The sequence below is a fragment of the Triturus cristatus genome, chromosome 11, assembly GCF_964204655.1.
Source record: "Triturus cristatus chromosome 11, aTriCri1.1, whole genome shotgun sequence".
Taxonomy (NCBI): Eukaryota; Metazoa; Chordata; class Amphibia; order Caudata; family Salamandridae; genus Triturus; species Triturus cristatus.
The window spans coordinates 691,456,567-691,482,469 of record NC_140594.1 but is presented as its reverse complement, the minus strand read 5'-3'; positions in this window follow the sequence as shown (position 1 = coordinate 691,482,469).

Sequence of the window (25,903 nt, the reverse complement as noted above, 5' to 3'; positions counted from 1 at the left end):
TTACCTCACCCAGGAAAGCCGGGTGCATAGATGTCAAATGGTGTCGGGAATTGTCGTCATTTTCAATGGCGATGAGCTGCAAAGTGCTGCTGCCGGGAAGAGGAAAAGTGTCTGGTGTGATCCAAGCCTGGATCAGAGCTGTGAAGAACCTGAAAGCAGAGGGGACAGAGTCTGGGTCACTTGCCAGTGACCAGGGGCACGATAGATAAATGCCCACCGATGTCGTGTGCCTCAGGTGCAAAGAGGTGAAGCTTGACTCTGCAGCCACAGGGACCAGGAGATGTCGACGACAACCAGGATCCGGGGATGAGCTGTGCCATGAAGGATGTCGAGGGCTGGGGGGTCAGTGTTTGGGTGGAACATCAACAAGCCTTGGCAACTGCAACCCACGCGTTCAGAGAAAAGATGCTTCGGTGTAGACCAGCAACGTCCTGGAGACTCCCCAAGTGATGGAGAGTCAGGGCACATCTGGAGCAATCAGAGAAGCCCAATTAAAGTTGAAGATACCTTCTTGGGGACCCACAGGTCAACGGACCATGGATCGCAAAGGGACCTCGAGAGAAGACACAAAGGGCCAGCTCACGGAACACTTGTGGAGTGTAGGCCAGCAATCTTTGGTGGAATTTCTGTTCGGGGTCAGGGCTACAAGTAACCCAAAGCTCAGCTTCAGAGGCCGCCTCAAAGCTGACGCTTCTGCAAATGGTCGTAGTGCCCAGGGGTTCGGGTTGCACGGTCTCCACGAGAGATACAGGTCTCAGACTTGCTGAGAGCACAGATCGACCCCAGAAACCACGGGAACCCACCTCCTGTGTTGCAAAATTCTTCAGAGTCCTCAGGAGCTTTGGAGATGCAAACCGGACAGATGCATCTTTGGTGCCTGTCAAGCAGGGGAGTAACTCCTTTACTCCAGGGGAGATTCTTCGGTCATCTAACGTTGTGTAGATAGTTGAAGTTCTGGGATTCTGTATCAGAGTTTCGTCCAGTTAAATCTAAAGTCCTGTAGCCAGGGGTTCCTACTTTATACCCAAGGAAGGGGTGGGACAAACTCTGGGGACCCAACTACGGGAGGGTCAAGACAGAGGGGGGCTACACCCATATCCTTTGTCCAGTTTCATGCCAGAGCAGGGGCTGGTAGCCCCTGCAACCGGTTTGAGCTGGACTATGCACAGGATACCAACTGTGCCCCCAGGGCAGACATCAAAGCACTCTTGGAGTGCACCCACCCAGCCCCAATACAATAAAGCCTGTCTGGGAGGTGGTCACACCTCCCTGTGACAGGAAACCTATTGTCCAGCCTCCCCTGCCAGAGTTTCGTCCAGCAGCAGGAGGGCAGACTCTTGTCTGTGACTGGCAGCATCCATTTTGTGATGCCAGGGTTCTGTTAAGCGGGTACCGGGTATACCAGTGGTGCCATGTTTCTCCCTCTAGTAGGGTGGAATCATACCTCCTACACCAGTTACTGGTGTGGAGGTATGATTCCAAGGTGTTTGACACCAAACACAACATGTTTCCATGCAGCCATTTTAAAGTTAGCATTTACGGCGAGGTTATAGTGCACTTAAGAGTATATGGTTGGCTGCATCACAAAAAACCCTGGCATAAAGGTTCCGAAGGCTGCAGAGGGGATCTGCTCATGCAGTTGCACCCTCTCACACAAAACCCAGCACCCTGCCTTCAGGATTGATAAGGCCTGCCATAGGGGGTGACTGATAGGTTTATATGTGCAGTGATATGGAGAGATATAGGGAACCTATATCTCAGTAAGGGGTGCATGCACCACCTTACACAGGCTGCTGTAGAATACCTGTTGTGTCAGTTTAAATGGCTTCCCAGGGGTCTCACAATACATGTTGTAGCCCCTGGTAGGCCTCTGGGGTACCTATGCCCTGGGTACATAGTATACCATATACTAGGGACTCATAAGGGTACCCCAGAATCCAATCTATGGTGTACCTAGAGTACATGTAATCAATTTAAAGGGGAAAGCAGATAGGCTGGGGTCCTGAATAGCAGGATCCCAGCCAAACTAAGTCGATAACCAGCAAAACACCAGGAAAAAAAGTGGGGGCAACCATGCAGTCAGATTCCACCTTCCTACAATATTTACATATTTTGTAATTTTTCTTTTGTTTACCTCTTTTTGGATAAGGAGAGTCTAGTTGTGGGTATATGCACAAAATTAAAGATCCCACATATAATTACTTCTGAGTTAACAGTTTCTATCTCTAACATCAAATAATATAAAGGTTTGAAGTTGTAGTTAAGCGTACCATAAAAGCTAACTAATGTCAATAGTTAAGTTTCCTATTTACCCATAGCACAAAGCCAAAGCCCTTCATGACCTGATTTTGAGGAGACTGTTCCGAGCAGGAAATCCTTTCTTGTCAGTATAACGACCCTCTGTATTGCACAGAGGCAGCGGAGCAGGGATAATGTGACATCCAGCTTCAGTGAATTTGGTTTCATTTGTAAAATGTTTTTCATACATCAATATTATAGAGGGGACTATATTCTTATAACCATGCCGTTCATGCTTGATGGTTTTTACATTTATTTAGACCACCTGACATTAATTATATATGTAGTAAGCTGAAAAAATCCTTTGTCTATTGTTTCTTCCATCCACCTGCCCCAACCCTCTCTGACTCTTTGTGTCTTACCTCCCACCCTGCTTCCCTAACCCTTCTCCCTCCATCTTTTCCCTTCCTTATGTCTAGCTATTGAGTCCATATTGATATATTTCAATCTGTGAGCCCATCATACTCACAGTACCTTGGTTATACAACATTTGACTTACTTTGTAACCTACTCACAAGGTGCAGGTGAGCACTAAGCACCCCCAAACAAATCCATGATAATCTTAGCAGAGATAATGATCACATGAAGATTGTAACACGATCAGTTTCAAAGTCACAAATTTGCATTGTAAAAATTGTCATTTTTTACAATTGACTTGTGTCAGCAAATTTAGTCATTCCCAGGCTGATCCTGTTCCTGGAACGATCTCGAATGTTTCCTGAAATGAGGACCTTCAGGTTATGCTATCATCATTGCCCGTACTCTTGCATTGCAAAATAATGTATTCAACTGTTTAATTTCTCTAGATGTTTCAAAGAACATGTCCACATACATTTCCAGATCGAATTAATTATTTATTTGGAATGTTTTGATTTCATCACCTTCATCTGTTTCAAGTCCCCCACCCAGAAACCTTGTTTAGGGTAGTGTAATGGAACTCTGTACTCAAGGAATTCTCAGAATCATTTCAAAGTGCCTTACTACATAACTTCTAAATATTGATTCTATCTGTGCTCTAGCGGATGACCTATCCTCTCTACGTTCTGTGATGCCTAGAAAGTGAAGATTGTATCTCTGTGATCTGTTTTCCAGACCCACTTGCTTTTGATTGATTCCTTCCATATGTTTTATTATCACTGCAGTTTGAGTTTCAATGTGGGTGTCTGCTGGATCGGAGATATGCTGCTCTCATTGAATGAAGTAACTGATGAAGTGTTCCATTCTATAATCCAGTTCCTCAATCTCATCATTCATCAGCGCTGTGGTCGCTTGATGGAAGAGTTGTATTTCTTGCATCTCCTGCAACATTTTGGGTGAGGCTCACTAATGTTGTAATTTTATGAGGGTTGTAGGGTTTTATATATACTTCATGGGTCTTCAGAGATTTCTGCTGAGCAGGAACTTTCATGTGAGGAAAGAAAGCATAGTTTTCTTTGCTGTGTTCTACAGAGAATGTTGGGAACCTTGTGGATCTGGTAGATTTTGACTGATTCCGCAGATTTAAGCTCTTACATTTTGGATCCTGGATCTTGATCAGTAGGTCTCTTATTTGGACTTTTGATTCTATTGCTCGATGCTCCTTAGACTTAGACTTTTGCTTCTCTTTAGATACCATTGGGTGAACGTTGGGAACTATGGGTTTGTTACTTTGATACTAGATTCCTTAGAGAGGGAGTTTGCAATGGATTTCACATTGGAGTGTTGAGATGTATTCCTGCCTGGTAAATGCTTGTTAATCTGTTTAGCTTAAAATGAAGCTTTTGCTTAAACTGAGCAGAGATTTTATATTTAAAAAGTGAAACAGTGTGATTAATAAATGGGAGGTATTTATTTGTTTCCTCTCCCAGAAGATCTTGTGTCTTAGAATTATATGTATTGCTCTTGGAAAGTGGCTCGTATGTGGAATTCAAAACACTGAAATCACTCCTTCATTCCCATTGTTGGCAGTATTATTAACAGATTAAACAACCTCCTGGGTTTGGCATGCCTGTATTTCTTCAAACTTGTTTTTGGATTATGATGGATATCATTAGAGATTGTGTAATTTGCCTGTACATTGAACTCTCATCTTCAGCCATTAATGCACTTTGCTCCGAGTCTTGTTTCACCCCCAAACACCTTTGCTCTGTTTGTTCTGTTTTGCTGCCTTACATAAGAGGGGCTTGAATGGAGGGACTGGGTATCCCCAGGCTGGGTTTACCCTTTTCCTAACAACCTTTTTCAGGGAACTCTCATTTTGAAGGTGTCCCTGAGATATCCTTGTCCCTGAAGTAAGAATATAGGGCCTTATTCACACCTGGTTTTATATTTCATGCACTCTGTACATAGAAGGAACAGGAAGACAGTAAGCTTACATGAAGAAATCCGGGGCCAAATCCCTACTCTCCAGACACCCTGAACCTCGCTCACCAGACCTGCCTGCTTAAAAATTCCATAGTTCCGCACAGTGGTTCTTTCTGTGGTAAGGTTGTTTAACACTTCAGTCAAGCTGTTAAGCTTTTAGCAATTTCTGTTGTATGGAAGGTGGCAGTTATCACTACTGTGGGAGAAGAACAGTCTTGTTAATAATTCCGATCAGAGGAAGCAGAGGAAACAAAGTAGCCTGATGCCCATCACCCTTGAATAATTTCCTCTTCCATTGCTTCTCCATGGTGCAGCCACTGCAGACCTAAGTCAGAGCAGAACTGGAACAGGCCCTTGTGTTATGCATTTTCATGCTTTAAATTATAATTAAACAGTTATATATTAAACTAATATTTGCCATAGGGTTGATGCCAGCATAATGTGGTGATTTAAGCTTTCAGCCCTCCAGTATGCATACCCATTCAGCGTCACCTTAGATGAATCATCGGGACAAGGTTTTAGAAGGCCTTTGAGTGCTGAATGTCCATCTCAGATTGCAGCTGGTGGGGGAGGGTATGACTTACCTTCCTCCAAACCAACAGAATTGCAAAGTTGACATACTCCACTTGCAAGGTAACGCTCCCTGAATTTCCAAATCTATTTAACCATCATATATTTAATTCACATTGGCAAGCACTACAATTTATCAATTAAAAATAAGAGGAAACGGGAAGCTCCAGACTAGAAACAAAGCATTGCTAGCTGCTTTCTGCTATTGTGTCTTTGTCTGGCTTTCAGCTCTTCTCTCGGGTTCATTCACGAAATGAAATCAGTAGAATACAACACGTTTTTTAAATAATAAAATCATGTTTTAGGCAGTGATGGAAGTGATGCTGAGCCCAAGATACTGGGAAGACAATTTCCTTCCATGCTCTACCCTTGTTACTCATTTGGAGCAAAGGGGGGATAATACTTTGGGAGATATTTATTTTCTATATTGGGCCATTGCAGCTTCCATGAGGAACTTGGCAGTCAAGTAAATTGAGTTTCTAAGATACCCACTGTAACAAACAATGTTTTCAGTCAGCACATTTGGTGTTGAGGTTGATTGTATTTTCGTGAATTGCTTGAATTTCTTTTTTGCCATAGCACCTGATTTAGGCGTGGTTTACTAACCGATAACATTGTCTTAATTGCACACCCTTATGTATTCCTGCTATACCCTAGAAATGTATCATTCATTCCTAATATTCTGTCATAGGCTTAGGCAGTTTTTTCTTTCATTGGTGTTTATAGATGTCATCAAAATGGCTGAAATTGCTAAAAAGGATTAACACTTCCATTGGCCCCTTGTGATATCAATGGGCTTGATCCAGTATTTGACTATGCTGGTTAATAGCCTCATGATTTCTGCTAAGTAGCAGTGTCTGGACAAAGAATAAAAATGACTGAAGGTACACAAAGCTTTGTTTATGTTTTGCTCCTCTTGCTACTTTTATCACCTGCATGACCTGTAGTATCAAGGGCTGTGACCCGGATACCAAAAGAAAAGTCACGGTAAGCAACTGCTTTCTTTGGCTCACCAAATTGCTGCCGCGGTCATTGCAGGTACCAGCGGTGGGGCCGTGTGGGGGGGATTTCGAGGGATGATGCCGAGGGAAAAATAATTATTTATTTTATTTTCCCTCGGCATTGTCCCTCGATATCCTCCTCCACCTGGCCTCACGGCCCCACCGCTGTTAACTGCACGGATCGCGGCTACTCAATTGATATTGGTATGTGTATTCAAAAGAAGAACTCTTCCCATTTGATGGAAGATGGCCAGAGTTTGGCAGTTTCACAGGTACCTATAATTTTATACTGGAATTGATGAAGATAAGATAGGTCACAGATGGCATGGGGAGCCCTGCAGGAGTTACTTTGTTGTGGGTTTGCATTTTTTGTTGTCCTGTAGTTTAAGTTAGAGCTAGCTTGTGGACTAGTGCACCCAGGCAAATGGGGTATGGTGGTTGTTCAAATCAGGGAAAATGTTCTCTTGGTGTACAATGTGCTGCTAAGGTGAATAAGTTAACATAAATGAGTAGCTCGCTTGGAGGAACAGAAGCACACATTTGTCTGGTTAGCAAAAGGACAGTCCAGTGGCGTAGAAAGGTTGGGGGGAGTTGTCCACCCCAGGCGGCACAAGTTTTGGGGGCGGTGGCCTCCCCTTCTCCTGTTCTTACCTGTGGTCATCGCAGGGCAGCCATAGAGGAAATTGTCAGCACCCCCATCTTTTTTCCCTCGCTCTGTGGCTGCAGTGCGGCAAATACAGGGGCCGCCATGGGCGGTCATAGGTCTAGCTACGCCACTCGGACAGCCTCTGCTCTTTCTCTGGGAGACCCCTAAAGGAAGGGTTGCTCATCTTCCTCAGCCACTTGGCAGCTGGCTTTGACTTCTTAAAAGTTATAAAGCTTATACTAGGTTACACACACACACGTTTGTTTTTACAATGTAGGTGCCCGTATCATAAAGATGATGTGGTATCTTCAAACACACAAAAGACGATGGGAAAATGTTTGTAAATAGTCTAACTACTGTCAATCCCTTGGGTACTATTCCCACCTATTGTCCTTATGACCACCATGTCACCTCAGATTAAACCCAGCCGTACGAAATCTGACTTGGTCCTGCTCCAATAGGAACAGTACATCCCTAACTGCCAAGCCAGGTTCTCTCTGAACCAGAGCAAAAGCAGCCCAAGATCATTTTCACCTATTTAGGCCTCTTCTTTGGGGTGCAGCCTGGTTTCAATGGCACAGTGAGCATGAGTCCCACGTCTGGGCATACCCTTGGACACTTGGTTATTGCATCAAACGCACAAAAGGTGATGGAAGGAATGCTTCCAGATAGTCTAATCCCTAGCAATCGACTGGGGTAGCATTCCAACCCACTGTTGTTTTGATCACCATACCACTTAAGATTAGATACAGCTATATGGAAATCAGCCTTGGTTCATCTCCAATAGGAACAGTCCAACCCAAACTGCCAAGCCAGGTCCTCTTTTAACCAGAACACCACCGACCCAAAACTGATTTCGGCCTATTTAGACCTCTTCAATCGGGTGCAACTGGGTTCCAGTTGTCTCTTCCTCATACTCCTGTGTAATTAATGGTAGGATCTTTATGTTAACAGAATGTTATGTAAATATTGTAATGTGAGGAAGGACACAGTAGGAGGTGTCTTGACTGGGAGTAGATGTGTGCATCTACTTAAGCAGCTTCTAGAGATAGTTGCCTGTACTGTTCAAGTAGGCATAGGACTTGCTTCCTCTGCCACACAAATGTACCTCATTGTAAGGTTACACATACAATGCGAGAGCTAGGTGAGACCAAGTTAGTTGTGGGCCGCATTTCTTCGAGCCCACTCCTTAATTTTACTCCTGTTCAGATTTTATTTTTGCTCAAAATTTCCATAATTTCCCTACTTTGGCACATACGTTTCTATTTCTTTAAAAGTCATAAATGCCTTCACTTTATTTGCTTTTGTTTTTAATTAGCTTTTTCCATTTCCTTCTATTTGTTTGTACTCAGCAGGACATTGCCACTTTATTTGTATTTTTGTATTTCAGTTATCCATTTTTTGCCCAATTTCTTTGTTCTTTATTCCTTTTCCATTTATATTCTGATGTCATTTAATTAATTGTTCAGGAACAAGAAGAGTTTCCCTTCATCCCTCAGCTAAGTGAGCAGACATCAGATCATACATATAAAGATGCTCACTGCCTGTGTCCTTCCAAACACGGATGGCACTCCTGATTCCTACACACCCTTTCCCTCCTTATAAGCATAACCAGCCCCTTAAAGTCCTCAATGTTTTCCCACTCACCATCAAGTAATCAATCTCACATTGCTCACCAGCACTATAAATTGAGTGCATGTACTGATTAACCCAGCCCTGGCCGGATGAGTTATAAAAGTTATCCTCTTTACACTGTCCCTCTTTAATGTGCAACACTGTTCGATGTGATCACAAGATACTACAAAAAGATTGATTACATATATATTAGGTGACAAAGCTTTCCAAGTTCATCTCCAGAATTTGAACATCAAATTTACCTCATACTCCCAAAGTTTTGGTGCAAGTATACTTTCTCAGTTCAATTCTGCCAACAACTTCTAAATGCATTTTCTTTTACTTTATGTTGCTCCAGGTACTGACCATTTATTTTTTAAATGTGTGGAGCTTAGTTCTCAGTATACTTCCCAATATGATGTATTCTAAAATTTGGTAATCTAAATGATGGGATTTGTCTTCCCACTCTACTTTTGATGTAATCTACAGTACTGGACTTCTCTGTTCTTAATAATTATCATTTAGTGACCACAGCAGATCACGACAATTCACCCTCTGGTCATCTTATATGCCCTATATTTAGCTCCATTTCTCTGGTTTCAGTGAAGAACATTACATCTGAAATTAACACAGTGGAATTCATTCCAAATTAAATTATCTTCAGATCTGCACTTCCAAGACTTCCAAATGCATCCATCTTCTAGAAGAAAGTTACATCTGATCTCTTCCTACTAAGTATGATAACCCATGTATCATTGAAAAGCAATCCACATATGTAGAGCTGAGGCTTTGGCAAGGTTAGGGTTATATCCTGCATGGCAGGAGTTTACAGCGTGGGGTGGTTTGCAAACTGTATAAGTCATCCTTGTACTCTTAGTGGTTGGGTGGATGATGGGCACAATGAATTTGGGACAACTATACGAAAGTGGCATTTGCAGCACCATTAGCCCCACAGGAAGAGTCACAAAGGGTTGCAGGATTTATAGCCCATTTTAATGAAATGCGTGTGATTGCGCTGTGTTAGAAATTGGGTCTCTAGTTGGTGGAGGTTTTGCACCCTGTCCAAGTAGGGACCACAATCCTAGTCAGGGTAAGTCAGATAGACAACCTAAATTAACTTGTGTTCACTCTCTGGTAGCTTGGTACAGAGCAGTCACGCTTAAATTAAGAGCCAATGTGCAAAGCATTTGTGCAACACTTTATTTACAATAACACAGTGAAAACACTGCAAAAAGATTCCCCACCAGTTTAGAAAAATAGATTTTTTTTTATCTGAGTAAAAGAAGAGCAAAACAACAAATATCCAATAAGTAGATCTTGAGTTGTGAATTTTTAAAGAATAAACGACAATAAAGTAACTGAAAGCCAATTGCGCTTAGGGATTACTTGACGTTGGTCTGGTCCGTAGTAAATTCAAAGAGCAGGCCGGCTACAGGACCCATTCAGGGCCTGCTGAAAAAGTACCTTGGATGGAGCAAACATCATGGTCGAAGACTCAATGTGTCGGTTCTGATCCACGCAATCGGGTAGATGTGTCAGTTTCGAGCCTCACAGTCTGGTCATGTGTCGGATCGTGAAGCTGAGCTGAGATGTCCACGCGCTGGCGCTGCGTCAGCTTCGAATGGCACTGTGTCGGCGCCTGTCGGTGCAACGTCATCATTGCATTGATTGTTTTAGAAAAAGAGCTGCAGAATCCACTTTCAAGGCCCAGGACTGGATTAGCATCTCTTGGCCGGGCAGGACTCACAGTTGTCAGAGTCCAGCAACTGAAGGAGAGTTGAAGGAAGTCTTTCATGACCCTGAGACTTCAAAACAGAAGGCAAGCCAGCAAGCCCTTGGAGAAACCTGGGTTCAAAGATGTAGAGAGCAGGTCTAGTCCTTCATACTCCCAAGCAAGAAGCAGCAGGCAGCAGACCAACACAGCAAAGCAGGTAGCAAAGTGGCAGTCCCTCCTACGGCACAGCAATCAGCAGAGAGCAGCCAACACAAAAAATCAGTTAGCAAAGTGACAGTCCCTCCTACAGCACAGCAGCTCTTCATCCTGGCAGAATGTCCTTAGTTTCAGCAATGTTATTAAATCATGGTGGCAGAGGCTCAGTACTTATATTTATTTGAGCTTTTGAAGTAGAGTGAGGTTCTGCAGCGATCCGAACCCGTGTATTCGGTATCGTAGTACTGACACGATTTTGGTACCAATGAACCGTAAATGATCCATTATATATATGACAGTGTTTTCGCTGAGCTACGAGCATGAATTCACTGAGAAATAGGGCATTCTGTTGTAAAGCCATGGCATCCATTTTAGATACGGCACCCATTTTGTCTCTTGCCCTCACATAGTCAATGGACGAGCAATGACCCCGGCAGAATCACCTTGTTAAGGACACGTAAGCCCGAGCCCGAGGAGGCTGACGCTGCGTGACTAGGCAGAATCAAGCTGCCTCCCCTGCCTGAGGCCAGCCCTGCTATACTGGTTCTCGTGTCCATTGTCCTGATTGAGAGGCCGAAGACGGTAGCCATGCCCGTTTATGATCCATAAACATCCCTATCCTACTTTTCTATCTCCCACACCTGGCTCTGGTCCTCTCCTTCTGGGCTTTTACGATGGGGAGGATACGATTTTTATGATGTGGAGGATCGGTCAAAGAATGGGAAACTGACAAAGGGATTTGATCGAATACTGAAAACCTACGACTAATTATTGTTTGGTGTATATTTATTGTCTGTTTGGGATACCGGGTTGGGCATGAAAAGTATTCATGTAATGTTGCCTGAAGGCATATTTTATGTATTTAAGGTACAACCCACTTCTTGCAAATCGAACAGTCTCGTAGATTCTGCCGTTGTGTGGTTCCTATGACTTCTGTGTCCCTGCAGTAAATAAATCTTGGTCTCTGACGCCACCATCGAGAAGCCCGCGTCTCTGTTTCATTTGTGCACCAAGACAGGAAGGAACTCAGGGGTCTTTGGGTGTTGTTTCCCTGACACCTCTGGACTCTTAAAAGTCCAGAACCTCAAATTGGCGCCCAACGTAGGGCGACGTCATCTGGTACCGGTCCAAAGCCTGAAGATTTCGAGGAGTTTCGTGTGAAGATTCCGGAGGGAGGTACCCCGCTTCATCGATCCCTGTATGTCGTAAAAGTGGCCCGACGATCTCTTCCACGAGGGTTCCCGTTCCTAGACGGCTACAGAGGACCGTTGCCCTGACTGTCGCCCTGTCTTGGACCCGAGGTGCAGACCTTAGTACGGCGAGACGTAGACGGGTTCTCCTTGGTGACGTCTTCCACATTTCAGTTAAGTATTAAGTGGGTTGTGCTTGGTTGCTCTTGTTTTGTTCTCTGGATACGTTTTGTTTTTGAATTCGTAGATTATCATTGGTTGCTCTTGTTAAGATAATCTTTGTTTTGGTATTAGTTCATTTGGTAGGCCTAAGTTCTTTGCGCATTTTGGTTGGAATCTGTCCTTAGTTTATAATGACTAACAGTAGTAATTGTTTCCTGTCCTGGTTAAGTTGCAACGGGGATTCCCGGTTGGAGGATCCGTGTTCGGTTCCTCCAATTGGAACTCCTACATATGAGCTCTATTGTAAACACGGTGTAGGTCCTATCGCTTATAATGAAGTATGGGTCCGTTACACCAGGAAAGATGGTGTCCTTAGTTGGCCACCGCATGGTAGCTTTGAAACAGAAATTCTCGACAATCTAGAGATGAAGTTGTTTAAAAAGAAAGCCCGGCCGGCAATGTTTGATTCTTTTCGCTTATGGCGTAAAGAAGCTAAACAGAGAGAAATTAGGAAGATGAAGAAGGAACAGAAAGAGAAAGGGTTGACATTAATGGAGTCTGCTAGACAGTTGCATGTCAACGAGACTGAGAAAGCAATAGAGATAGTGAATAGAAAACATAATTTGGCGATTGATAAATGCTACCCTGTCTTGCCATCTTGTCCTGCTAAGCCGATAGAGGACCCTGAAAAGGATCCTCTGTTGTCTTATCTGTTGAGATCACCTCCACCGTATGCACAGGGTAATACAGCACCACAGTTACTACCGGTATTGCAGCTGCTCCGGCACATTTCCATAGAGTGTGGATACACATCCCTTGGAAGCGGGCAGAAGTATTAGCAGTAAAACAGGCATTGCCGGACCCGCGTAAGAATCCTGCTGGTTACTATAAAGAGTTAACGCAGACGGTTCAAGCGTGTGTCATGAATTTGGCAGACATCGAAATGCTATTTGGCAATGTAGTGCCACAGCCTATATGGGCCAAGATTCGGCAAGAGAACCACCCAGTCGCCTTAGGAGGTGATTGGCCAGCTATTGTAGCGGCAGACGCGCAACAAGTTGGTGGTGCTAAACCTGAGCCACTGATTGCTGCTTTACCTGGCAGAATAATTAATCTGATGAAAACGCTGATGCCAGCGTTACGGGTCAACTGGGACAAATTATCAGCATGCAAGCAAAAGATGGACGAAAGCGTCTCTGACTTCTTCACTAGATTTGAAGAGACCTTCGTAGACCACAGTGGGCAAGATATGAGTACTGAAGGAGGTCAGAGGTTGTTTGTCGACAAGTTTGTGTTTAATTTACTGCCTGAGCTTAGTAACAAATTAAAAGATTCTGAGAGTGCATGGGCAGTGTCGACGACAGCACAGATACTTGCAACTGCTCAGTATTACGAGAATAGAGAGAAAGAAGAGAGGGAAAAGTCAGAAAAGAAGACAAAGGATTTAAAAACTAAAGTTCTTTTGCAACAGGCATACCCACCTCGCACAGTTCAGTCAGATTCACAGCAGCGACCTCAGTTTCAGCAACAGCCACAATTCCAGCAAGGGACGTCCCAAAGATTTAATTATGGTTTTCCCCGACAACAGTTAGCATGGAATCAGTGTGCCTATTGTAAAAAGGAGGGCCATTATAAGAACGAGTGTCCAGTACTGCACACACAAACCAGTGGTGTCCCAGCTCATAGAGGTAGTGGTGGGTTTATGCAAGCTCCTAGAGGTAGAGGACGTGGTACAATGACTCCACAGGCTGATCGCCCATCAAATTATTTCGATCAGCGAAATGTACAATCTACGCGACCAGGTAGATCTCCACAGTATCATGTTGAGGATTACTATGATAATAATGAAGAGATTCAGAAAAGCGAGTACTAGGACAGCCACAGGCAAAGAGAGGGAGTAGTATCAGTTCCAGTTGATCAGAGTGGACCTTATGTCGCAGTAGTTACATCAGGCGTGGTCGAAGCGTTTCTGTTGGATACTGGTGCGGCAAAAAGTTCAATTATGCATGCGAAACTCCCTGGCGCACCTTTGTCTGGCTTAACGAACACTTCAGTAGGTTTCTCAGGCGCCCCTGTTCACAATCCCGTTTCTAGTCCTTTGACAATTTCTGTTGGGCCATGCGAACTAGAAGCACCCCTTATTCTGACAACCGGTTGTAATGAGAATCTGCTTGGTTTAGATCTGTTGAAACGCCTGCATGCGACACTGTACTGTTCTCCTTCGGGAGTACAGCTCACATTGGGTAAGAGAGTCATTTCTCCAATGTACATGTCGATGGATAAACTCCCACCGGAGCTGCGTTCTCTCCCTGATACTCTTTGGGCAACTGGTCCTAACGATGTAGATCTTTTGAAAATTCCCCCTTATGTGGTGAGTCTGAAAGCGAATGTTAGATTCCCACGAATCCCACAATATCGGATTTCGAATGAAGGTGAACGTGCACTTTTACTGATCGTGAAAGACTTAATACAGAAAGATGTGATAGAGGAAACTAGAGGAAATGTCTGCAATAGTCCTGTTCTGCCGATTTTGAAACGCACTGACCCTTCCAAACCTCCAATCTACAGATTTGTGATTGACCTCAGAGAGGTTAACAAAATAGTGATTCCACAGTTTCCTGTGGTACCAGATATCACTGCATTATTGACGTTGATTCCTGCATCGGCCTCATGGTTTACAGTGATAGACTTGAAGAATGCCTTTTTCAGCATCCCGATAGCCGAGGAAAGTAGAGACATTTTTGGTTTCTCCCTAGGTGGTCGCAGTTTCAGGTTTAAGCGCGCTCCACAAGGTTATTGTGAGAGCCCTTCAATTTACAGCCAAGCATTAAAAAGTCAATTAGATGCTCTTGTACTTCCTCCTGGTGTTGCCCTGATCCAATACGTAGATGATCTTTTACTGGCTGCTGATGACAAGGAAACTTGCAAAACAGCTACAATTTCTTTATTACGTAATTTGTCAGACTTACATCACAAGGTTTCACCTTCTAAACTGCAATATTGTTGCCAAGAAGTGACCTACTTAGGTCATCTTTTGTCAAAGGAGGGAAGAAGATTGACCCCAGAGAGAATCAAAGCAATTTCGCAGATGACGGTACCAAGCATACAGAGAGAAGTGAGTCTGTTTTTGGGTATTACGTCATACTGCAGGCAATGGATCCCAAATTTTTCTCTCATGACAAAACCATTGGTAGCCCTGACTGGAAAAGGTGTTCCGAGCCCTTTGCCATGGTCTGATGAATGTCAACAGAGCTTCTCCGACTTACGTGATGCGCTGTGTTCAGCTCCTGTGTTGGGTACTCCTGACTACAGTAAGCCGTTTACTTTATATGTCCATGAAAGAGAAGGTTGTGCGTTGAGTGTTTTAACGCAACAATTTGGTGACAAACAGCGACCTTGTGCATATTTCTCATCCTCATTAGATCCGGTAGCCAGAGCATTGCCAAGTTGTTTGAGAGCTACAGCAGCAGCTGCAGTGTCTATTCGACAGTCTGCTGGACTAGTCATGAACAACATGTTAGTAGTCATGGTTCCACATGCTGTGGATACACTCATGAATCGAACGAAAACTCAACACCTCACCAGTGCTAGACTATCAGGCTATGAGCTGACGCTTTTGGCAAGTCACATTCAGATCAAGCGATGCAACATATTGAATCCAGCAACGCTGTTGCTGACTACTCAAGAGTCGAGTGATTCAGAGCCCCATGATTGTTGTTTTAGAACTGAGGAAGAGACAAAAGGTAGGATTGATTTAAAAGATACTCCGTTACTAGATCCAGATGGCACTTTGTACGTCGATGGGTCATGTTTTAAACTACAGAATGGTGATGTGACGGCCGCGTATGCAGTTACGACTTTGAGCACGATTGTTGAGACCGCAAGAGTAAGTCAGAATTCTGCCCAAGCTGCAGAATTAATTGCATTAACAAGAGCGTGTGTTTTAGCTGAGGGAAAGAGAGTGAATGTGTTTACCGATAGCCAATACGCCTTCGGCGTAGCACATAGTTTTGGACGTCTGTGGATAGAAAGAGGTTTTCTCACGTCCCATGGGACTAAGATCCAACATGGACAGTTAGTCAATGACCTGTTGGAATCTCTGACCTTACCGAATGAAGTTGCGATTGTGAAGTGCAGTGCACATCGGAAGATTACGGATGATGTTGGCCATGGGAATGCGTTTGCTGATGAGGTCGCCAAAGAGACGGCCAAGAACATGATGAGTCGAATGTACGTTGCAACGTCTGCGAGATGGATTGCTGAATCAGGAATGTGTGAGAATACAATTGAAAGTGTGAAGGCAATCCAGAATGAAGCAACTGAAAATGAGAAGAATGAATGGAAGGAGAAAACGGGTAGAATGAATTCAAGTGGATGTTGGGTTGATTTGTCTGAACAGCAGCGTTGGATGTTACCTGATGCGTATGTACTTGCGGTAGTCACGATGGCGCATGGAGCGGCACACATTAGTTCGAAAGGGATATGTAAGATGTTAGCTCCAGGATGGAAGAACGATGGAATTACTAAGTGTGCGGAAAGAGTGGTGAAAAATTGCATGATATGCCTGATGCATAATCCTGGCAAGGGAACCCCAACCCCAGTTGGTCACTTTGCTCCCCCTTCTTGTCCCTTTGAAGTGATTCAGTTGGATTTTATCCACATGGACAGATGTAATAATCTTAAATATGTCCTAGTGGTAGTCTGTGCTTTTTCAAGATGGATTGAGGCGTATCCGTTAAAGGACAACACTGCTATGTCCACTGCAAAAATCCTCCTCAAAGAGTACTTCCCCAGGTATGGTATGCCACGGATTGTATGGTCGGACAATGGAAGTGAGTTTGTAGGGAAAGTTATGAAGAGTGTGTGTGCGGGTCTGGGAATCACCCAGAAATTCCACAGTGCGAATCACCCACAGTCAGCAGGCTTGGTTGAAGGGTACAATGGTACCTTGAAGCTAAAACTTGCTAAGATTCAAGCTTCCACTGGTCTATCGTGGCCAGACGCACTGCCTTTAGCTTTACTGTCCACCAGAGCGACTGTACACTCTCGAGTAGGGCTTAGCCCATATGAGATTGTGTTTGGTCGTCCTGCTAATGTTTGGGGAGTCCCTAGGCCAAAGGAATTCAAACAGATCGAATATCCAATGTTGATCGATTACCTTTTTGACCTGACTGCTAAATTGAGCCTTATTCATCAACAGGTATTTGAATCCTTGCCTAAATTGCCAGAGAGTCCAGGCCACACGTTGAAACCCGGTGATCAAGTGGTGGTGCGGAATTTTGAACGAACCCGGAACCTCCAGCCAAGATTTGTGGGACCGTTTCAGGTGCTCCTGGCAACAAGAACTGCTGTACGCCTAGCTGGAAGAAAGAATTGGGTGCACGCTAGCCATACGAAGCGTGTCCCTCTCCCACTCCCCTACGACAACTGGGTTAGACAGGGATTTGGTGTATCCGAGACAGAACCTGTTCCTAGGCTCATCCCCTTCAGTGATGCAGAGTACATAACGGACAAACGAACTGAAAGGCAGAACTCTGATACCCCACCAGGAACTGTTCTTTCGAACCCTGAACAGAGTGTTGTACAAAGTGAACATTTGTCACCTGTGGATTCGAACATTACTGCACCTGTAGACCAGCTATTTCAGGATCAGACAAGACCCGGAAAGTACAGATATAACCTACGTTCTCATTCTATGAACCAATAACATTGCATAATTACCTTTCTATTTGAAAACTGTTTTGATCTTATCACATTTCCATTCAGTCAGGAAGTTTGCTCTATAATTTTTGTGTTTTGTGTTTTTTTTTTTTTTGTGTTGTTCCCTCACCTTGCCATCTGGGTTACCGTAGGGTCGTAACGTGTGCCTTGTTTTAACTTGCAGGGAACCAGACACAAGGTCGGTTTCTTCTGTTTATCTTGGGAACTCCCAGGGTAGACAGAGGCAATTTTTAACCGGTAAAAACCATCCGTTGCGAACGGTTGTAGAAGATGGAGCTTCCTGAACTGCGACGGGCTAACGTCATAAATGCTCGCAAGACAAAACTGTATGAAATATTATATAGCAAATGTTTTCTAATGCAATGTGCTCTGACATTTCTGATTGTTTTAATAACTCTGGTAGGCGGAATTATTTTTGGTATTCAACTGATCTTTGCACCTGTTACATCTACGGTATCTCCCCATGTTTCTGTTTCTCCGACTACTGTTTCTGTTCATTCTTTCCATCCTTTTCCTGCACATGAGCAAGCTTGACGCTCTGAGTTTATAAATAACACTTTCATTCAGCTCTTGCACCAACACCAACTAGTGGTAAACACAACGAACTGCTGGGTGTGTGGTTTGATACCACATACCATGGACAAGGGTATCCCTTTTCTGGTTCTGCCATTTAGTTATAATGGATCATTCTGGGCATTTCAGACCATGTTCGTCTATGCTCTAGAGACCTATCCCCCGCGACCTCCGCGTTCCACTAGGTATAACTCCGCTAATAGAGCCTTGGTAAAGGGGATTACTGACATGGTTAGAGATGTCAATAACACTCCGTTTATTCCCAAGGATGAATTGCGAGTTTACATGGGTTGGAACGTTACGGAATATGGCATTACTTTGGGTGAGAACAAACGTAAAAGCTCGACTCCGATCTGGGTCGTACCCCACCAAGGTCAGGTCTGTCTGCAAGGAAATGGGAGGAATCCGAAAGCTCGACTAGGGAAGAGTGACTGTACCGAGACATACGTTTTCCCGTCACAGTTTTCCCCTGCATTCTTAGCTGCTAAGGGCACCTATTTTGTTTGCAAAGACAGAGCATATACGTGGCTGCCCGCTGACTTTTCAGGCTCATGTTATGTCGCTCAACTGTTGCCTCCGACATACACTGCTGCACCGGATTATCACAAAACTAGAGTTGTGAGAGGTGTTTTTAATAAGGAAGACACCGCTGGCCAAGAAGCAGGAGACTTCTTCAAAGGTTTCCTTCCGTTCTGGGGGCCTATGGCCAACAGTAGAAACTTACGTCAACTAACACGGGTAGTTGAATCCACTATTACCGAGACTGCGGGTGCCCTTAGCAACCTGACAGCTGAGCTTCAAGCGGATCGCCTCATGACGTTACAGAATCGTATGGTCCTTGATGTATTACTTGCAGATCGAGGTGGGGTATGTAAGATGATCCAATCGAGTTGTTGTGTTTTTATCCCAGATAATGCACCAACGGTATATAAGGCCATTTCGAAGTTACACAAAATCTCTGACTCTATTCATGTAGAGGAAGGTGACTGGTCACTAATGGGATGGTTCTGGAATTTGTTATCTGCGTGGGGATGGAAGGTTCTGATAGTCACTGGTGTTGCGTTGGTATTTTTATTCTCGTGCTGTCTCATTGTTCAGTGTGGTCCTGCCTTATGTGGCCTTTGTGTTTCGACATGCGTAAGAAGACCACCTGTTCTTGGAGATACGCCACAGGATAGAATGATGTTCCAGCAACATATCAGTTACCTGATGAACATAGAGATGGACTCTGACATAGAGTGAGTTATTGCCTATGTAAGGGCAAAAGGACGGTCTGAGGTTCTGCAGCGATCCGAACCCGTGTATTCGGTATCGTAGTACTGACACGATTTTGATACCAATGAACCGTAAATGATCCATTATATATATGACAGTGTTTTCGCTGCGCTACGAGCATGAATTCACTGAGAAATAGGGCATTCTGTTGTAAAGCCATGGCATCCATTTTAGATACGGCACCCATTTTGTCTCTTGCCCTCACATAGTCAATGGACGAGCAATGACCCCGGCAGAATCACCTTGTTAAGGACACGTAAGCCCGAGCCCGAGGAGGCTGACGCTGCGTAACTAGGCAGAATCAAACTGCCTCCCCTGCCTGAGGCCAGCCCTGCTATACTGGTTCTCGTGTCCATTGTCCTGATTGAGAGGCCGAAGACGGTAGCCATGCCCGTTTATGATCCATAAACATCCCTATCCTACTTTTCTATCTCCCACACCTGGCTCTGCTCCTCTCCTTCTGGGCTTTTACGATGGGGAGGATACGATTTTTATGATGGGGAGGATCGGTCAAAGAATGGGAAACTGACAAAGGGATTTGATCGAATACTGAAAACCTACGACTAATTATTGTTTGGTGTATATTTATTGTCTGTTTGGGATACCGGGTTGGGCATGAAAAGTATTCGTGTAATGTTGCCTGAAGGCATATTTTATGTATTTAAGGTACAACCCACTTCTTGCAAATCGAACAGTCTCGTAGATTCTGCCGTTGTGTGGTTCCTATGACTTCTGTGTCCCTGCAGTAAATAAATCTTGGTCTCTGACGCCACCATCGAGAAGCCCGCGTCTCTGTTTCATTTGTGCACCAAGACAGGAAGGAACTCAGGGGTCTTTGGGTGTTGTTTCCCTGACACCTCTGGACTCTTAAAAGTCCAGAACCTCAAGAGGAAGGCAAAATGTTTGGGGGTGACTGTGCAGATGGACCATTTCCAACACAATCCTCCTACAGCCAGGGTAGACTAATAAATACCTTAATGGACTTCTCTGCTTAGGGTGATAGAACATTGAAAATAACCCACTACTACAGTGGCATTTGCCAATTCTATGCCTCCCTGAACCCAATTGGATCCCTCTGTCTATACTCTTGGGCTAACTGAAATGACCCATGGGGAACCCTTTTCCTCACCTGTGGACCCCATCTGTGTAGCTCCTAACATTGCTTTGCTCACAGATGCATCCCAGTAGGCAGACAGAGCCACCATGGCCAACAGTGTGATGTGGCCCATTCCACCCCTTGGGTCTGGCTTCAGTCCTCAACTCAGGGAACACTATGACCACAAGGACAACAACCAACAGACGCCACTGGCAGCTGTCAGTGTCAAAAGCCAGGTCCCAGGCCATCCAGGGCTTTCTGACTTCTGTGGTTTCTCAAAGTGTGGGTCAGTAGCCCTAGGTGCCTTGCGCCCTGGTTCTACTTCACCTCCTACCAGTTATTGTGTTGTATCCTGAGACTGGACACCCAGTCCAGGGTCTGCACCCTGAAGCTGAACAGGTGACAGGGTTAGGCTCTCTCTCACCCTGCTGCTCCATCTGAGGTCCTGTACCCTCTGCTTGGGAGTGGTACTCCCAGAAACCTGAACTGTTAGGGCACCTGTGGTGGCTGCCCCTCCAAGTACCCCAGACACTGTGTGCAACCCATTCCCCAGAAGGCACGCTATGGGCATCTGGGAAATAACTATGACCATCCTCTGGGTCACCTCCCCACCCCACTCTAGGGATGCCAGAGCCATAGGGCAGAATAAATCCTGCCCATGGTTGAAGTTACCCTACACACCTGGCCATTGTACTGCTCTTGGGAAATTATCCCTTCCACAACCATGGCCCGGCTAGCCCTGGTTTTTCTCAGATCAGTGACTAGGGACACTATCCACTGTCACCTGGTGGAAGTGGTGAATCCCAACCTCAGGGATCACAAACTCACCCTCTGAGCTTACCTTCCTGCTGAAGGAAATCATAGCATGGTCTATGGCATGCTCCTGGGGATTACTTACTCCTAAGGCCACATTGGCCACCCGTGTAGAAGTATCACCAGTGGATGATTTCCTAGGACACACAGAGTCCCTCTGCTTGTGCCCTAGCTAGTTACAATCAAAGCAGCTGGGTTGGAAATGGGGCGCTCTGGGCCACTGCCCACCATAACCCCCTCCCTGTTTCTCAGAAAAGGCATAACATCCCTTTCCTCACCTCTTACCCCAGAAACTGTCGGTGTCTCCCTTGACCTCCCTCTCACCGTTCGGGGGGGAGCCTGAACCACCCCTCTCGGTATAACTCCCAGGTAACTTCGTTTGGACCCTGGTGGTGATCCAGAGATCTGCCCTCTTAAGAAGCTCCATGAGGTCAGAGAGCCTCCTGTCAACAAGGTGCTGGCGCAGATCTAGAGCAAAAAAATCTGACCATGTGCTCATTTGTAAACAAATTATACAGCTGCTTGTAGTCTTTTACCTCACTGCCCTTCACTTAACCCCTTCGGTGCCCGCCCCTTTCCCCGCCCTGTGCCGGCCGTTACATTAGCGGGCGGGGTTTGTGACGAGCTGGACTCGTCATGGCCACAGCGCCACCGCGGCCCATGACGAGTCCAGCTCGTCACGGGCATTGAAGAGGTTAACCAACCACTGCCTTGCAAAAATATTCTACACAACCCACCCAGATCTGTTGAGATAGCTTCTGACTGTCCCTGAACTTTTGCCTATACTTTTCTGCAGTTAAACCAAATGTCCTTATTAGGGCCTCCTTCCTGGAGGGGGTATACCTCATCCTCTCACTCCCTTCTAGGGCTAGTAGAGTGTCCCTCCCCTCACTAGGGATATAACTCCACAGACTAGCTCCGCAATCTTCCTCACAGACCTTGTGCATCTGTAAACTTATTTTGTAGGCATCCAACCATCTGTCTATGTTGTCTCCACCACAAAGTGAGACAACAGACCCTTGGGTATGTGGACCCTCCTGTTAGAGGACACTGCAGAAATTCTGCCATCAATTTGGTTAAACTCAGCCCTCATGGATTTAATGTCCAGCTCCCTCAGGCTCAGCTCCTGAGCCAACATCATTTTTTTCTTCTATAGCCAATTTCTTTATGCTTTCCTCTATCTCCATGGTTAGCCTTTCCTCCTCTATGGCCTGTTTCTTTTGCTCTGCCTCTAGCTTTAGCTTGGCAAGTTGTACCTTTAGATTCCTCTCATCTCTCTTGTACTCCAGTTTCTCTTGGGACAGGTCTTTAGAGAGCACATTGCTTCCTACCCTGGGGGAAGCATCTCTCCTTGCAGGCTGATTGCTCCTTGTCCCCAGGCAGTCCCAGATTATCCACTGAATCCTGGTCCAGCTCTTCCTCATCCTCTATTTCCTCATCCTCTGAGGTTTCTCATGCTGCATCTCAAGATTCCAACCAGGCCCTCAACACCTTTTGCAACTTTAACTTTGTACTGAATCCCTTGGTTAAAACCTTAAACCCTTTTGCAAAAATCCTGAAGTTGGGTCACTGTGTACTTCTCCAACTTGGCTAACTCAAAATCCATTCTTGCTGGTGCAGATGCAGTTATGGGACCTCCAATCAGAGACATGATTGCAGGAAAAAGCAAAAATGGCAATCAGAAGAAATGGAAAAATTAAAAATGCCAAGAAAAGAGATCAAGAACAAAATACCAAATGGGGATCAGAGACAATTTATTTGAATTGGCCTTAGGTGTGGATAATAGTCTATACCAAATTACTGTAAGGTACTCCACAAACACAAGTCCTAGCCCATCGCTGTCTCCATTGCTAGAAATTGGGTCTCTAGTGGGCAGAGGTTTGTACCCTGCTCAAGTAGGGACCACATTCCTAGTAAGGGTAATTCACATACACAACCTAAATTAATCTGTGCTCACCCTCTGGTAGCTTGGCTCTGAGCAGTCATGCTTAACTTAAGAGGCAATGTGTAAAGTATTTGTGTAAAGATGTAATTAAAGTAATACAGTGAAAACACCACAGAAAGACTCTACACCAGTTTTAAAACAAAAGAGACTGCTTATCTGAGTAAAGCAAGATCAAAATTATAAAAATTCAATAAGTAGAACATAAGATATTACTTTTTAAAGAATAAACTGCAATATAGTGCTTAAAAGCAAATAGCGCTTTGCGGTTACTTGAGTATTGCTGGAACAGGGTAAATCCACAGTTCAGGCTGACCATGATGGAGGGCAGGGTGGCTACAAGACCTACAGAGAGCACGCTGAACAACTACCTTGAATGGAGCAAACGCCTGGGTTGTAGACTCGATGCTGGGGTTGTGGTCCATGCGGTCGAATAGATGCATCTCCACTGAGCCTCGTAGTTGTGTCCCATGTTGTCGTCAAACATCTTTTGATGTGGGTGATGCGTCATAGTCGAGCCTCGCAGTCGGGTCCCACTTCGTCATCAAACTGCTTATGATGCAGGAGCTGCGTTGTCATCGAACCTCGCAGTTGAGTCTAACATCATTGTAGAGCCACGCAGGGATATCCTCAAATCAGCGCTGTGTTGGCGTCGAAGTGCACTGCATTTGTGCTGATCGGTTGCTAGTCTGTTACTTTTGCAGAAAAGCAGCCACGGAACACACTTTCAAGGACTAGGACTAGATTGGCACCTCTTGGCAGGGCAGGACTCACAGTTGGCAGAGTCCAGAAGCTGAAGCAGCATTGAAGTTAGTCTTTGATGGCCCTCAGACTTCAAAACAGGAGGCACGCCAGGAAAGCTTTGGAGAGGCTTGGGTTCAAGGATGTAGAGAGCAGATCCAGTCCTTCTCACTCCCAGGCAAGAAGCAACAGGCAAACACAGCAAAACAGGTAACAAAGTAGCAGCCCCTTGTACAGCACAGAAATAAACAGGCAGCAGGCCAACACAGCAAAGCAGTTAGCAAAGTGGAATTCCTTCCTACAGCACATCAGCTATTCTTTTTGGCCGGATGTCCTTAGTTCCAGAACGTTCTAAAATCATGGCACAGAAGTGTAGAAAAGTGGGTTTCTAGTGCAGCAACCCCCTCACTTTTTGCCAGATTACTGATGCACGTTTTCTTGGTGTGCCCTGGGTCCCTGCCAACCAGGTTCCCAGGGCCTGTGTTCTTTCCCCAAAACTAACCCAATTGGCATCCTTGGCCACAGGTCAGCCCCTGGTAAATGGTCCCACAGGTACCCAGGACACTGGGACCAGGGAAGACCTCTAAGGGCTGCAGCACTTATTGTGCCACCCTTAGAGGCCCTGTACCTTTACACATACACAGTGCCTTTGCAGGCTGCGTGTTTTGGTGCAGAACAAAGTGAAGAGTCAACCTGGCACACATCCCTGTGTGCCATGCGTACAACCCATTGCCCTGGCATAGATCAGTCCCCCCTCTAGCTGGATGCCCAATGCCAGTGGTGAGGGTACAGGTGCATAAGTCCTGTACCCCTACAGTGTTTAAGTCCATTCTTAGACATTGTAAGTGCAGTGCTGCCATTAAGAGTATATGGTGCTGGGAGTTTGTCATTACGAACTCCACAGCACCATAATGGCTACACTGAAAACGGAGAAGTTTGGTATCAAACTTCTCAGCACATTAAACCCACACTGATGCCAAAGTGGAATTTAATGAAGAATGCACACAGAGAGCATCTCAGAGATGCCTCCTTAAAACTAACTCACCTCTAGTGTCCTGACTGCATGGCTGCTTAGGCTGCCATCAACAGACATGTTTCTAATCCCCTGGGTCGAGATCCTGCTGCTCTCGGGGGCCTGAAACAATGCACATCATGGGACGAGGTGCCAAGTCTCCTCCCCCAGGATGGGCAGGGTTCACGAAGGGGAAGCTTCAAAAGCATGCCATCTTTGTGAGCTTCCCCAGACCACTTGCTGCTTTCAGCATCTGGTCCCCACTGGTCCTACCCCCACTTTTGGGTGGGAGAACCGGCAGGAAAACAAGTGAGGAAAAGAGATGTGCCCACCTCTGCCAACTCCACCCCTCAAGAGGGGGAGGCGAGGTGAAGCACAACTCCGAGTCCCCACCATCTTGAGGATGGGGGGCCAAATGAACCAGGGACAGGCTCCTGCCCCCCTCCCACAGGAGGGTGGCACGATAGGGGGTGTACCCACCCCAGGGAAGGGACCCATTGGTCCGTGCCCTTTACATACCTGTAACGCCCCTAAATCTAGTATTTAGGGGCACCCTGTACCTTGCTTCCTCAGATCCAGCAACAACAAGAGGAAAAGAAGAAGAAGGACCGAACAGCCGTTCAGCCAGCTAACAAGAGGAAGATGCCCACTGACTTGGTCCCAGCCCTACAGGCCTGTCTTCCCTCGAACCTGCTCCTACGAAATCCTGCTGTGTCCTGCTGCCAGCAACCTCAAAAACCACGGTGGACCTGCCTGCCTTCACTTCCAAAGACTGCTTCTCCCGTGAACACCAGATTTATTCAACTACAACCTCTGACAGCAGCCGGAGACCGCAAATCCAGTCCACTCTGCACCTGCCGAATCCGGCCCGAGCTCGAGTGGGAAAACATAACGAGGAGGTCCCCCCTGGCGATCCTGACCTGAGATCCAGCGACCCCTGACCTGCCTCAAACCTCCAGCTGACGCCTGCAGCCTA